Consider the following 13,683-nt stretch of genomic DNA (forward strand, 5'->3'; position numbering starts at 1 on the left):
TAAGAATAAAACTCATCATTCAGATTCTTTGACACTACCTACGCTGATCTATTTTGGCTCTGTAACTTTATTTTCTGAATTTTTATATGGAGACAATGACTATAGCATATAGGAATTATTTTCAAGGAGTAAATAGTAGGGCTGGGACTTAATCACAGGATATTTGAGAAGGGCTACTTAGCTTTTCTTCTCTGCTGTGAAAACTGTCTCTGCAGGGCTGTTTCCTCACTACACTGGTGGTACTAGGGACCAAAGACAGGGTCAGAGTTTCTTTCCTGACCTGGCCAACGTTGGGCCAGTAGCTGTTCCCTGTTCCCTGCGATGTCACAGGAGCTGGAAGAAGGATGTAGCCTTTCCCCTGTTTGGCAAAAACACCGGTATGAAAGGGAGGAAGCAGGCTGGCCCATCTCGGTGCTCTCCCAAGACCTTCTTTCCCTATGGGCACCTGGGGAAGTAGGGCTACAGGCAATATTGGCATTTGTGCCCTTCACCTTGTTTCATGATTCTTGAAACTATCCTGCTTAATAAATCTTAGTGGTAAATCCAATAATTCAGCCTTATTTCATTAGTTTTGCTGCTCTGAGAATGCCAGGCTAGTTTTTCCTGTAACCCTTCTGAATTTCACACATTCCTTTTACTCCCAGAATTTATTTTCCCTGTGGAGTCTGAAGTAATCTGAGAGAGCAACAAACCACTGCACCATTATAAGCCCCAGTTTCTCTATCAGTGTAGTCCAAATATGCTTCTTACTGTGCTTGCTTCTGTAATAGAGGTTTGTACAAGCTGCCAGGCAGAGACTGATGGAGATAAGATAGGTATTTTCTGCCCAGAAAACAAGAAACATTATTAGGCTGTGCACAGTTAAGAGGAAAACTTGCTAGGATTTAACTACACTTGGGCAGTTTCTCCATTTAAGGTGAGCAGCAAAGACAAGAGACACCTTTGCTGCAGCACTTCCCCATCACTGCTGAGGCAACCCTGGGTGAGACAAGATAGCACACTAGTGTGGACAAAGAAATATTGGTCAAGGCTGATTTGGTACAAGTTCTTCCCTCATAAATGCACAGAAATTTCTAATGTTCACACAGATTAAATGGACATTGCTTTAAGTCATATTTAGAAACTCCCTGCCTACCAAATTGCCTGTCACTTGGGCATTAAAAGCAAAGTTCAAACACATTTTCTGTAAGTCCAGTGAAATATTATTTCAGAGCTTTGGTGCTTTACTCAACAAAAACAATTTTCTCATTTTTAAAGGCCTTGCCAAATATTCTAACAACTGTAGCTACAGATCATGTAACTGAAAACCTTCCTAATGTGAGCTTGAGAATTTTTACTAGCTCTAAAAACAGCTGGTCATGAACATACTAGTCAGAAAAGAATACAAAACAAAACCAGTAAAAAGAGTGTTGATTGCTAGCCCTCTCATGGGTATTTTTAACCATTTCTTAAATATATTTTGCCTGTCTAGAAGTGAGAATATTCACATTATTTATTTCACATCTATCTGGGAAAAAAAAATCCCCTAAATTCCTAATGAAATGCATTTGTTTTTGACTAATGCTTCTAAAGTGAAACCTGGTGTATGTACTTACACAAAAAGTTTATTAATTTTGACTGTTCTAGGATAAAGCAAACTCCTTGAAGACGAGTCCTAACCTCAAAAATGTTTTTGAACAGGTTTCAGGGATCTGTCTTCTGTAGCTCTGTGTATGCCCAGACGTGCTGTGAGTGTAAAGGTGAGGCTGTGTACGAGAGAAGAAGGACCCTGACTCTGTTCATCCACTAAACTGCATAAGCATCCTTGCACTGATTTCGGTGCTTTTGGTCAGACTATACCGACCTGTTTGCTTATACAACCTACAGGAAGCTTTCACTGATTTGCTGGATCTGGATTGATTATTAGCTTTGATTTTAATTGATAAAATTCTTAGTAAGTGGTACCTGGATGTAAGTATTGATTAGGAACTAATACTGAACAAGGGCAATGCAAAAATATGATGAAAATGTCAGCAGGCATTGGCACATGGACTTTTACTACATCTTTGCTACATTATTGTGCACGTAAGTCATGCACCTATTCACTGTGCCAAGCTGTAGACTACAGTGGTAAACAGGTAAATAAAATGTGTTTTCTGTTGCTATCACTGCCACAATAAAGAGAAGTGGATTTTTAATTTCCCAGACATTTCAATGAATAGTGGAAGGTTACTCTAAAACTTATAAAGCAGGATAAAAGAATGAATCTGACATAAAGCCATTTCTGAAAGGCAGGGACAGTCATAGTCAAACCATCCCTGGTCAAAACTAAATCTGCTCTTTAAGATCTTCATCTCTCTCTATTTATGCTGTACATGAACTGTACAATCTGGAAGCAATACTGCCTTCAAACCAAAATGTAGCTCACCTTGTCACTAAAGAAGAAGAGGAGTCCAGTGGTTCATAATGGTTTGCAAGTATTTGATTGCCCTTTCTGTGGCTGCTGAAAGGAATTGCCATATTGCAAATCTGATTGTCTCCCTGTAATCAGTCCTCATGGCAATTTCAGGGGGTATGTCTAAGAAGAGTCCCTGAATGCTTGAAATCCAATAAGGATATTGATTAGCACTAGTGACCTCTGCCAAGAAAGGTCAAAGGGAAAATTCTCTTTCAACTTCTCATCAGGTTTTAGCAAATGAGTGCCAGATCCCATGCTTCCAGCTTAGCGGCACCATGGAAACCGGTCCAGGTGAACTGCTTCCCATTACAAAAATCTGTGTTAATCACATGCATAAGGATGATAGAAACACTCCCTGGGCTCCCCAGTGCAATGAAACAATGTGACTTAATGACATTTGCAGGATCTTATATAGAAAGGGAGGAAAGAATAGGATTTCCTTCAGAGATAATTAAGATAAGGAACAGAGACATCAGTAGGGTAAAAAAAAAGGTTAAAATAAGGAGTAAAAATCTATGCTGCTGATCTCAAGTTTTGCACCTTGGCCTTTCATATCTTTGCAATAATTTTCGGAGTGCTTCCCCAGTATAGGCCAGAGAGAATTTTTTATGAACTCCTGAAAAGAGATTTAAAATTCACAAAGTCTCATAACAACTGCTATGCTTCCTGCCACTCTCCTCTCTGGTCGTTTTTCAGCTGAGAACTCAGCAAAGCTCAACAGACTGACATGGGGCCGTGACTGGGCTGCTAAACAGCCTCTGATGTTGAGGAGATGATATTCCCCAGCCTTTGGCGGGTGATTTTTAGCGGATTCGGATCGGAGCCCCCTCCGGCCGCTGCAGTCCCTCGGGAAGGAGCTGGTACGGAGATGCAGCAGCATCCCCTGCTGTTGGCAGGCGCGTACTGCACACCAGCGCCTCCCTGCTTCTTCGGCTTCTCCTTATTCATCCTTCGAGATCCTTTATTGGTCTTGTAAGGCAAGATGAATAAAAACAGAGGCCACTTAGGCAGGGGTTGTGACATCAACACTCAGGAACTCACAGGTGGGTATACACTGCTGCAGCCAAAACACAGTCTGCTGTTAGAGAGCAGGGGAGATGGAATAAATACATCCCCGTGGCTTGGGAACAATTTTCTCACCTCCCCAGCAAGCACTCACACAATAAATATATTTCCAGCTCATGAAATGGGAAAAGATTTATCTTTTATCACTAATTTAAGCTCACTGAAAAATCCAACTGGCTCTTTTACATAAGGAAATCAAATGGCTAAGTCAGAACATATTCTGGTAAAAATCAGCATAGCTCCAGGGACCTCCACTCGGGTGGATCAGAGCCAATTAACTCTGCCTTGTGTACAGAGGTCTGATAAGTAAGCCTGTGTTGGGGATTAAGTCACCCAAAAGAGCACAGACAAGGCCAGCTTTTATCTGCTGCTGTTTGCGAGCAAAGGTGAAAAGACAATTGGTCAAGAGAACCAAACTGGGCTGGAAGCCAACTGGTAAAACCTCAGCGACTTGGGCAGAGTCACTCCAGGTTCAGGTCTGCATAATGGGACTGCAACCCAGCTTCCCCCTCCAACCCCAAGCCATCTGACTTAAATATGTGTCCTAACTGGCATTCCTAAGCAGCACTGCCTTGCCAGAGAGGCTGCATCCACATTCACATGAGTTTACATACATTTGCTTTATCCACCTGTGATGGCAGATATCAAACAAGCCTTTGCACTAGTTCTCGAGATTTAGCTATTTTATCAGCATCCTCAAACTCTCCTTTTTAAAGGCTTCGTAGACAAATGTCTAATAGTTCTGCAGTCAGTGCACACCGACTTCCCACACAGGGGAGATGGAATTATCTCCACATTACTGTTCCTCACATCTGCAATTTTTCTTTTATTTTTGAGATGGACCTGATTAGGCTGTCTCTACTCTAAGGAGGGCCATTGCTGGGTCTGTAGGGAATGGCACGTGCCTGGGGCTTCCAGATCACTGCACAATGCAGTAAGTGGAAGCACAATACCAAGTGGAAGCTTGGGAGAACCTCTCTGATTCAGACAGATAGACTGTTTAATCTGTCCAGGGTTTAGTGACTGATAATGACTGACAGACTGTACTGTTAAAAGCAAAAAAGGCCTTATTTGCCCTTACCTTCCCTTAGTCTTGAATTTCCAAGAATAAAAGAGCTACTCTTCCCTAGTCTGCTCCTGTGTAAGGGACTGTGCTCACCTTAGAAACCTTTTCCTACACCCATTTCCACAGAAGGTTGTTCCTGAGCAGGGTGCCAGACAGGGGTATGGCACTGCAGATGTTCTACCAGTTTCCTGGGCAAAGGCATTCACACCTCCCTGTCCTGCTGCTCCTCACCATCAGACACTGAAATTCTTCTCCAGATGCTACATGCTAACAGTCCAATCATCCTGAAATCAGGCTAAATGCCCACACTTTCCTGTCCCCTCTTTTATACTGTTGATAAGTTTACAGCACAATATTCCCAGCTATGGCTCTGCTTTTCTCTTCTTTCCTCTGTTACATTTCATTCCACTTCTATTACTCCACTTTTCGAGGTCACATGGCCCTTTGTGTAGCATATCCTGATCCTCCTTTACTAATGGTGTCCTCTAAATGCTACCAGCAATTTGCACAACAGCGTCTCTACCCATGTGCTGAGGACATGAAGCAATATATTAAAGCAGGAGAAGTTTGAAGACTAGCCTAAGATATCTGGAAAACCTTGCTATCAGTTTTCCTCCAAGCTGATACGTTTCCTATTTATAGTACATATTTTTGTGTCTCCTCTTTAGCCAGCAGAATTGTAATATGTAAGTAACATCTTTAGTAATTCCCCATATAGCAGCTATCAGATCTTAAAGCCTAGGAGATCCACATCTTTCCTATGAAAACTGATTATCTTAAAAATATTAGTGTGACATGACCCAACGTTAGTAAAAGCTTCCTACATTTTATTTCACTTCTCTCTGTCCCTCCTATCCTTCCTCTCATTCTTCCCTCCAAAGTCTATTCATAAGTATTACATGCTACTGTTACAAGTCAAGCAACCCTGTTGTTACTGCTTGGAAACAGAGGGCATTTTTTATTTGCTGTTCTCCAATCACAAGCCTGAGGTTCTGTTTGCTTGTTTCTTGTGCCCAGTCTGAAAGGGTCCTAGTACAAAAAGTGCCTTGTCCCCTGCGCCCTGTACAGATTTTGCTGTGCAAATGCAGATTTTGCTGTGACATTTTCTCTCTTCCATCTCTGCCAATGGCTTTTTAGGGAAATGGTAAACAGGCAGTTTGTTGCTAATTCCTGTTATGTTTGGAACAAGGCTAGAGATCATCATAAAATGAAAAGATGCAAAAGGTTTATGTACCATTGTCATCAGCTTAAATGGACTGGGATTGTCTCTTGGATGAACCACAAACTCCTCATGCATGTCTGCAAAGGTGTAGCTCTTTCCAAAACTCCTCTTTTTAACTCATACCCAGCCTTGGGTCTGCTCAGCTGCTGAAGCATCCTCACACGGGCCAGCAGTCTCCAGTACTGAACACAAACAGCGTGGGCTTGTTTAGGGGAGATGCCCATTCCCAGAAAGGAAATCCAGCTCTGTTTCTTTCCCAGCACAGGACTTGCAGGCAAGACCCCTGCCACGGGCTGAGGGTCACAAACTTTGGGTATTTCTTACCCCTTCTCCCCTTTTTCTTGTCTTGCCAGCCAAGCAGTAATTTTTTTAAAGGAGTCCCACAGTACCTATCACCAGGTGCTTCCTTCTGCTAGAGAGGATTCTAAGGCTTTCTCCACTTATTCTCATTTATTTATAATATTTTTATATAATTCTCCCTCTGACTTCTCCAGTGAGATCAGGCTCACCTTAAAGTATATATATATATATATATATATGTGTTATTTATCCCTGCCTGCAGTTAACTCTTTAAGGCCAGCGTAGAATTTTTGCATGAGGTCCCAAAAATACAATAAAGAGTGAGTTAAAAGAGACTGACCGTGAACTTCTCCTTATTGCATCACAGTGTGATGGTCCGGGTATTTACTAGAGAAAGAAAGTGGTTTGGTGTTGACTTAAATGTTGTTCATTAACTTATTTGCCATCTCCCATGTTTCAAACTGTGCTGAAACACAGTATTTGTTCCTTTGGAGAACATGTTATATAAACTTCTGATGAAAAGTAAATATTTTCTTTGAAGGAAAGGTCTATACCTGATCCAGTCTGAAACATGGAAGCTACTATAAAGGAGCAAAGAAGGTATCTATTTTGATATCATTCCGTTTAGGTAAACAAATATGACAGCCAGTATCTCATTAGGAATAGCTTCCAGGCAGTCACTGGTTTTAAATCTACTGGGAAACAGATTAATATTTAGGGCTGTATCATCCCCTCTTCAATGGCATATATACCAATATGGTTGTATTTTTTTCTATAAGCTATGCTTAGAAATGTTAATATTTGAACAAACTCAGCATTATTGTGTCTAAAACATGAATCCATATCACAAGCCTTACACAAAGGCCAGGAAAAACAGAATTCTTATCCTTGACCACCAGCAGCTTTGAGTAGTCTCGTACATCCTTCAGGCTGAGGCAGTGCTTGTCACCCGTTGATCTCCAGATGCTTCACCAAACAGGTATTCAGCTTGCCCAGTGTGGTGCCACCCCTGTTTCACATGCACAGAAACTGAAGTTGAAACAGCCGGAGCCTCCAACCACCACTGTAACGATGGTGATAGTCTTGCTTTGTGTCGGCAGTTTGTCCAAATGATCTCCAGAGATTCCTTCCAAAATTTTTTTATGGTTCAGTGACTCAACTGATTATCCAGGCTCCCCTCTGGTGGCTCTTGTTTCCTATGTGGCTGCACAGCCACTTGCAGGGTCTGTGTTAACCCAACTCCTGGAGTTAATCTGCCAAACAACCAACCTCACCACAATGAGTGATTCATTTTCTGATGGCAGAACTCCCTGCATCACTGCACTGCATGGTTGGGTGAATGAAGGAGCAATGCCAGAGGAGGGTGAGAGCCTGTGGCCAGGAGCAGGGAATGGGACCTCCCCTTTCCGGGGCAGTTAGCAGCTACATCAGCGACCCGTAATGTCAACCCGTGCTTTCGGGACAGACATGGGAATTGAGCCTGCTCCATTCTCCATGCCTGCCCTGTTCCCCCAACCTGTCACAGTGCCATAGGTGTGGTTGAGTACCTCTGATGGACGTCTGCCAGACTGCCCCAAGTTTGCTACAATTGGGAAGCATTAGGCGTGGATCCTGACATTTGGACTGCAGACGCAGAGCCGTGTCTAAAAACAGTTGGCAGGGGCAGTCTCTGAGCCTCGTGATTAAAACCTGTTAGTAGCACCATCTCCTTAATTTTCTGCCAGCATGTTCACCCTCTTGCTAAAGGTGCAAACCCCTGCATCCAGAATATGCCTCTGGGACATGCTACTTGTGCACGTTTTCCACAGTTTTCTGAACACCAAAGATTTTAGGCATTAAGAGAGTTTGGTAGCAGGTAAAATGTTCTTAAGCCCATGCACAGCACCTCCTCTAGTTTCTAGCTACTCTGAAGCATTTTTTGTTTGTAGGCTCAGGTTCTTCTGCCCTAATAGCTTATCTTCAAAAATATGCTCTTATTTCAGATTCAGTTTCTTTGACTGTTGTTACACAGCAAACTTGAACTTCTGCTCTAAGAAAGCCTGTTCATCTCTTCCTGTCTTCTTCCATAAGCTTCCTGTAGTACTCTGCAAGTCTGTTTTACACCATCTTGTTATCTCTTTTGCTCTTGGTATATTTTCCATTGTGTAGTCTGTTCAAAGTTGGCTAAACTGGTTTCCCAGCTCAAGCTTGCCATTTAAATATCAATCTCCCAAAAGCCTGAGTACAAACTTCAGTGTTATGTATCCCACATTGTCTCTAGTCTGAAGGGACAGGCCAGTAATAATTTTTTAAATATCTACAAAACTTTACATGCTGGTTCTTCTAACCTGATAAATTTCAGTGGAATTTTCCTATTTTTCTATTTCACTTTCCTATTTTTCCCTCCCACAATTCCTTTCACAGGCTTTAGTTGCTGAGAGGTTTCAATTTGTGGCATCCAAGATCATAAATATCCAAAGATCTCCACTCCATCTCCCTGCTCTACCCAAGATACCAACCAGTCTGGCTCATTGCTCCTGTGGTTTTTTTCATGGGCACTGTTGAACCTTCTCCAGTGTCTCTGGAAAATATAAACTGGATGGGGACAGAATGGGAACTGGAGATGGAAATAGCTGTTTCAGAAATTACTCCTCCGTCCAAATAAGATGTTTTGTGTTCAGCTCCAACTGCAGAAAGGGCCTTTGGACTGGAATAGGTGAATTTATTCCTGAATACAGTGCTAATCTGTTGGAACCACGTGTTTCTTCTCACAGACATGTACTTCTTATGGAATTATTACTTTTTCTGGATTTATTAGGGGGTATCTTTGGGGTGAATTACAGTTGATTTCAGAATGCAGAAGAAGCAAAGGGCATATATTCCTTACAGACCAAACTGTCTTTTACAGATAAACACATATTGATCTTAGCAGTGGGACCAAATTGTGACCAAGATCTGTAATCCCTATTAGTTTATTACTTAGAGATGCAAGAGAAAAGGGTTTTCCTCCCTCATTACTGTCATAATACAGCAGAAAAATTTTTCATTTCTTACTGACTTAAATTTTCTTTTCAACAAAACTGAATAGAAATTATTTAATCATTCATCCTCTATTTACCTTTCATATCAAAGCAAAGTTAGCATAGGCAGCTTCATGATGCATGTAAAACAAATCCCAACAGAGACCATTCCAGGATTTTAGGGGAAATTATTTGTATCATTATTATTCTACTGAGCTGTCTGCAATTTTCATCTCAAACCAAATACATTTTTTCTCCCCAGTATCTGCAATGACTTCCAAAATTATGCAGATGATTATTTTATTAGCATGTACCCAGATGGTAGACTGCCAGGCACAGTTACTGTCATTGCATGTAGCTCTCAGTAATGCAAGAATTACTAAGAAAACAGTGCATTTGGCCACTAGTTATATAAATGAAGACCAAAGCAACAATTATAAACTCAATTCAAACAAAATCAATAAACTGTATGTGAATCAGACTAGTAACATTAGACATAATGTTAATGCTAATCTTTTCACGTCAGTCTAGCCCAGCACTGAATTGTGGGAAATGTCTGACAGACTTCTGCCCCATAATGTCATTTCTCATTGACTTTATTTAAAGCCAGTTCTATTTAAAGCAGTTCGTCATGATCCTTGCAATTTACTCTATGGATACACCTTAGACCACACCTGAAAGATACAGATCTAAGAGCAGAGCAGACTACGGTAAAAAGGGAAAAAAACACACATTCACTTTAAAACATCATTTTTGTACCATGGCAATCAGATCCCTCTGTGACATTTGCCACACTAGACTGGTAGTGATGTTTATTTCAATACTGTATTTTGTATAAATGCAATGTTTGTCTCTTCCTACCTCCAAGGGATACAGTTTGTAACATCATTTTGGATATGAAAAACACTGTGGGGATAAAGTACCCTGTGTACTCTAAGATTACCTAGTGCATACAAAGCCCCAGAACAGTGTGGCTGCAGAGAATGCTGTGCAGTGGTGCTGGACTGGCTGCCTGGTATCAGCAGTGGCTGAAGAGCTGCCACAGGCAGCAGGAGCCAACAGAGCCTTGGGTATCCATCCTCACCCTGGGGGCTTTTCAATTGCTGAACACTCCCCTCCTCCTCTTCTTGCTTTGATTTCTTCCTCTGGTGTCCATCTCATCTCTGTGGTTCCTCTCAGTAGGTGTGAACTCCTCTTTTCTGTCACTGACACAACAGTGACCATCCAGCCTCAGGTGTGTTTGCTCTTACTTAGCCCTCAGACTAAGAAGTATTTTATCCTGTCTAGGCTCAAGGACCAAATACGGACTGGAGATTCCTTCCCTCACTGAATCCTGGACCTACCTCTCTTCTCTGCAGCACAATATGCAATGTGCTCTGTCCTCCTCCACAGACAGATCACTGTGCAGGAATGTGATAGCAGCAGAAGTCACCTGGCCTCTGTTGGACTGTAACATGTAGGTAGAGAACTGTGGTAGCATGTGCCGCATGGAAAACTCCCCATCTTCTTCAGGAAGAGGCAGAAGGCTACCAGCTTAACCACGTGGGTTAAGGCATGCCCCAAAAGTGAGAAAACATAACCTGTACGAGTGGGACTTAGCATATCAAGGAGACAGCAATCTGAATACACCTTACACTGTTTCAGAGATCTGTTCTCTATCTGTTCAGGCACGGGTGGGAAGATTGTACTGTGGATCTGGACAAGCTAGAAGCCAAGTGTTATATTAAAATCTGTTTGCCACAGGAGGCTTGTGAACACAGGTCTTTTGTTGAAATATATATACTATATCTGCAGATTTGGTTTAGCTTTACACCTTGATTCTTCTGGCACAGCTGTTCACATTAGGAAAGCCAAACATGATGACAGATCTGATAGCTGGCACTGTCTGATGCAAACATGGGAAGCAGAAAGCAAGAGAAATCAAAGAAGAAAAATGTGTCTCTCCTTTAATGCACAACAGCAAACACTCCAGCCATATTCTCGCTGAAAGGAATTTGATGTCTCGGTCAGTGCTTTGCCTAATGAGCTACCAACATCAATCTGTCATCATCTGTATTATTTGAAATGGCCTCTGCTGACACAAGGTATATTCATGTACTGGCCCTCCTGGGCACTTGAGAGTTCAAGTCCTGGGCAGTTTATACCACACTGAATGATAATGAAGGGTAACAGAATAATCATTGGCTTCCTTCTCTCAAGGGGAGGCAAGAATGTTGTTGCAGGGATCTCCCCCAGCCAAGAATGTCTTTTGATTACAGAGCTGGGAATACGAGTTATTTGTTTCTCTGTGCACAAATAGTCTCCAGCAAGTCTTTGCAACAGTGCTTTAGCTCTCCGTAGCACATGTAGCTCATCTGTCCATCTGTCCTGGCATTTCCATGAGCCTGCCCCAAGTATCTGACTCTCAAAAATTTGAAGGGCTGTATCAAAAACCAAGAAAGAGATGAATGCTGACAATAGGTGGGAATTTCAAGCAAAGAAATCCCCTTTTGGTGCCTTTTTTTACCTGTTCCTATAACACACACATAACATTACACAATCATCTTTAACATCTTCAGCTGTACTCAGAAAATTACCGTTTCTGGAAATATCTTCTGAGTGAGATTTTAGATTGTAAGGTTTCTAACCAACACCCAGCAGCTGTTTCAAAACCCAAATTTTTAACTTGCGTCATTAGATGGAGGCTTCACACAAATGAAGCAAATCAATTCTCAAGAAACTTCATACAAATGACAGCTACTATATTTTTATTGGTCCAAGGTTTGCAAAAGATCTCGTTTCCTTTCAGAAAGTATGTGGGAGTTGCAACACCGTAATCCTACTCAAGCCTTATGCTCCCAAGTTAATAAACACTTAAAACTGCAGTTGAGCTACAGGTAAGTTACATAACAAGACAAATAACCATGTTTGACACCAGAATTACCAACCTGTCTCTTAGGTACTCAAAGGTTTCAAAATGTATGAACTAGACCTCACCTCCTCTTCCATAACAAGTGAATATTGTATGTTCCCTTTTGTCAGTGAAAGGCTTTCATTCAGCTATCCCAAGGACAGCCTCATTTACAAGACTTGTGTATGAACTACAGGATGGTTTCTTCGCTCCTCACATATTCCAAAATGAAGGCAAGAGTTAGGAAGGGGCCAGATAAGACTGTTTTCAAAGGAATGTTTCATACCAAACTGCTTTTGGTAAGCAAAGAAGATAAGACTGTCCCTAGAGTGGCATTGCCATGTGTGCTTTTAAAGGCAAATTAAGAAAATACCTGTCAAAACAGAAATGTGGTAGATAAATTGACCATTTCAGGTGGTTTTCAAACATTTTGCCTTGTGAAGTCCTAAAATTTTTCAGTGTAAGTGCAAGCACCTATATAACAATAACAGGTTTAAAAGTCATGTAACACTTTACTGCAGATAACGTGACAAGAGGCAGCTCTTCAGGCCCTGTGAGAACTCAGAGAGGTGATGGCCACAAGGACAAGCTCAGAAGTGGGATTCTTTCTGAAGAGAGTGCAAGAGACATATCTGTCAGTGACAAGGCTGAATGGCTCAAATAGATGGTGATGGCAGAAGGGACAATGTGAGATCCAGGTGAAAGCTGAGAGAGAAGGTCTGGTCTTGGCCAGGGCCTTGCAGATGCAAGGAGAAAATTTAGCTTGATGTTCTTGTAAATGGGGAACCACTTGGTGAAATTATGAAATACAGCCTTGCTTAGGGAATAGAACCAATGGTAGAGGAAGTCATCATATGTTGATCATCGTAATATGAATATACTGAGCTACAGTGACAGATAAAACAGAGATTTCAGATACATTTGATAAGAAGAAAATTATGCTGTAGACCCAGAGTAGTTGTGTTAGACAAGAGGACTCAAAAAGACCCAAGATCCCCTTCAAGAGACAGAAGAATGGAAATAATGAATGGAAAAATTAGACATTTACTGAGACTAACAATGCTCAACAGAACAGCAGAGGGGACATGCCAGCAGCAAAGGCTGAGATGCCCAGTGCAGAACTTTGTAGCCTCATCAAAGCAGTTCTGTGAGTTCTCTTTGCCTGTTTTATTCATAAATTCATAAGTACAAAAGTCATGTTCTGCACTAGCCAGTTACAATTTCTAACGGGCAACATTTAACATCACTGTTTGCTTCTGAATTTCTGGGCTGAATGTAAACAAAGCTACAGCTCTCCTTTGGCATAACAAAACTTAACAAATTCACAAACACATCAGGAAAAAGTGTTAACATGCACCTCTTTATAGAAATGTGACACTGGATGTTGTTTTTAATCAGCTCATGATGCTCACATTCACAACTCCCTTTCTCTGAGGCACTAAGGAGGAGGTCACCTGGGCATCGGTGTGTCTGTTCAGAGAGCCTCGTGTTTATTGCTCTTGACAGCCTGGGGTCCCGGTCTGCTGTGAATCTGAGGCTGTGTAAATTAAGCAAGGAAAGCTGTAAGTGTAGTTACTTTGTTGTCATAAAAGTCATCTGTACTTTATGTCTAACATGCAAAATTTCAACTCCTTAAGCAGGAATGTCTATATAAATTCTTTCAAACTGTACTAACTTGGAAAGACCCACTTCCCCTGTTGCAAA

The sequence above is a fragment of the Pseudopodoces humilis genome, chromosome 11 (genome assembly GCF_049639895.1).
Source record: "Pseudopodoces humilis isolate 2021_Gansu_Grassland_sample_001 chromosome 11, ASM4963989v1, whole genome shotgun sequence".
NCBI classification, from domain to species: Eukaryota; Metazoa; Chordata; class Aves; order Passeriformes; family Paridae; genus Pseudopodoces; species Pseudopodoces humilis.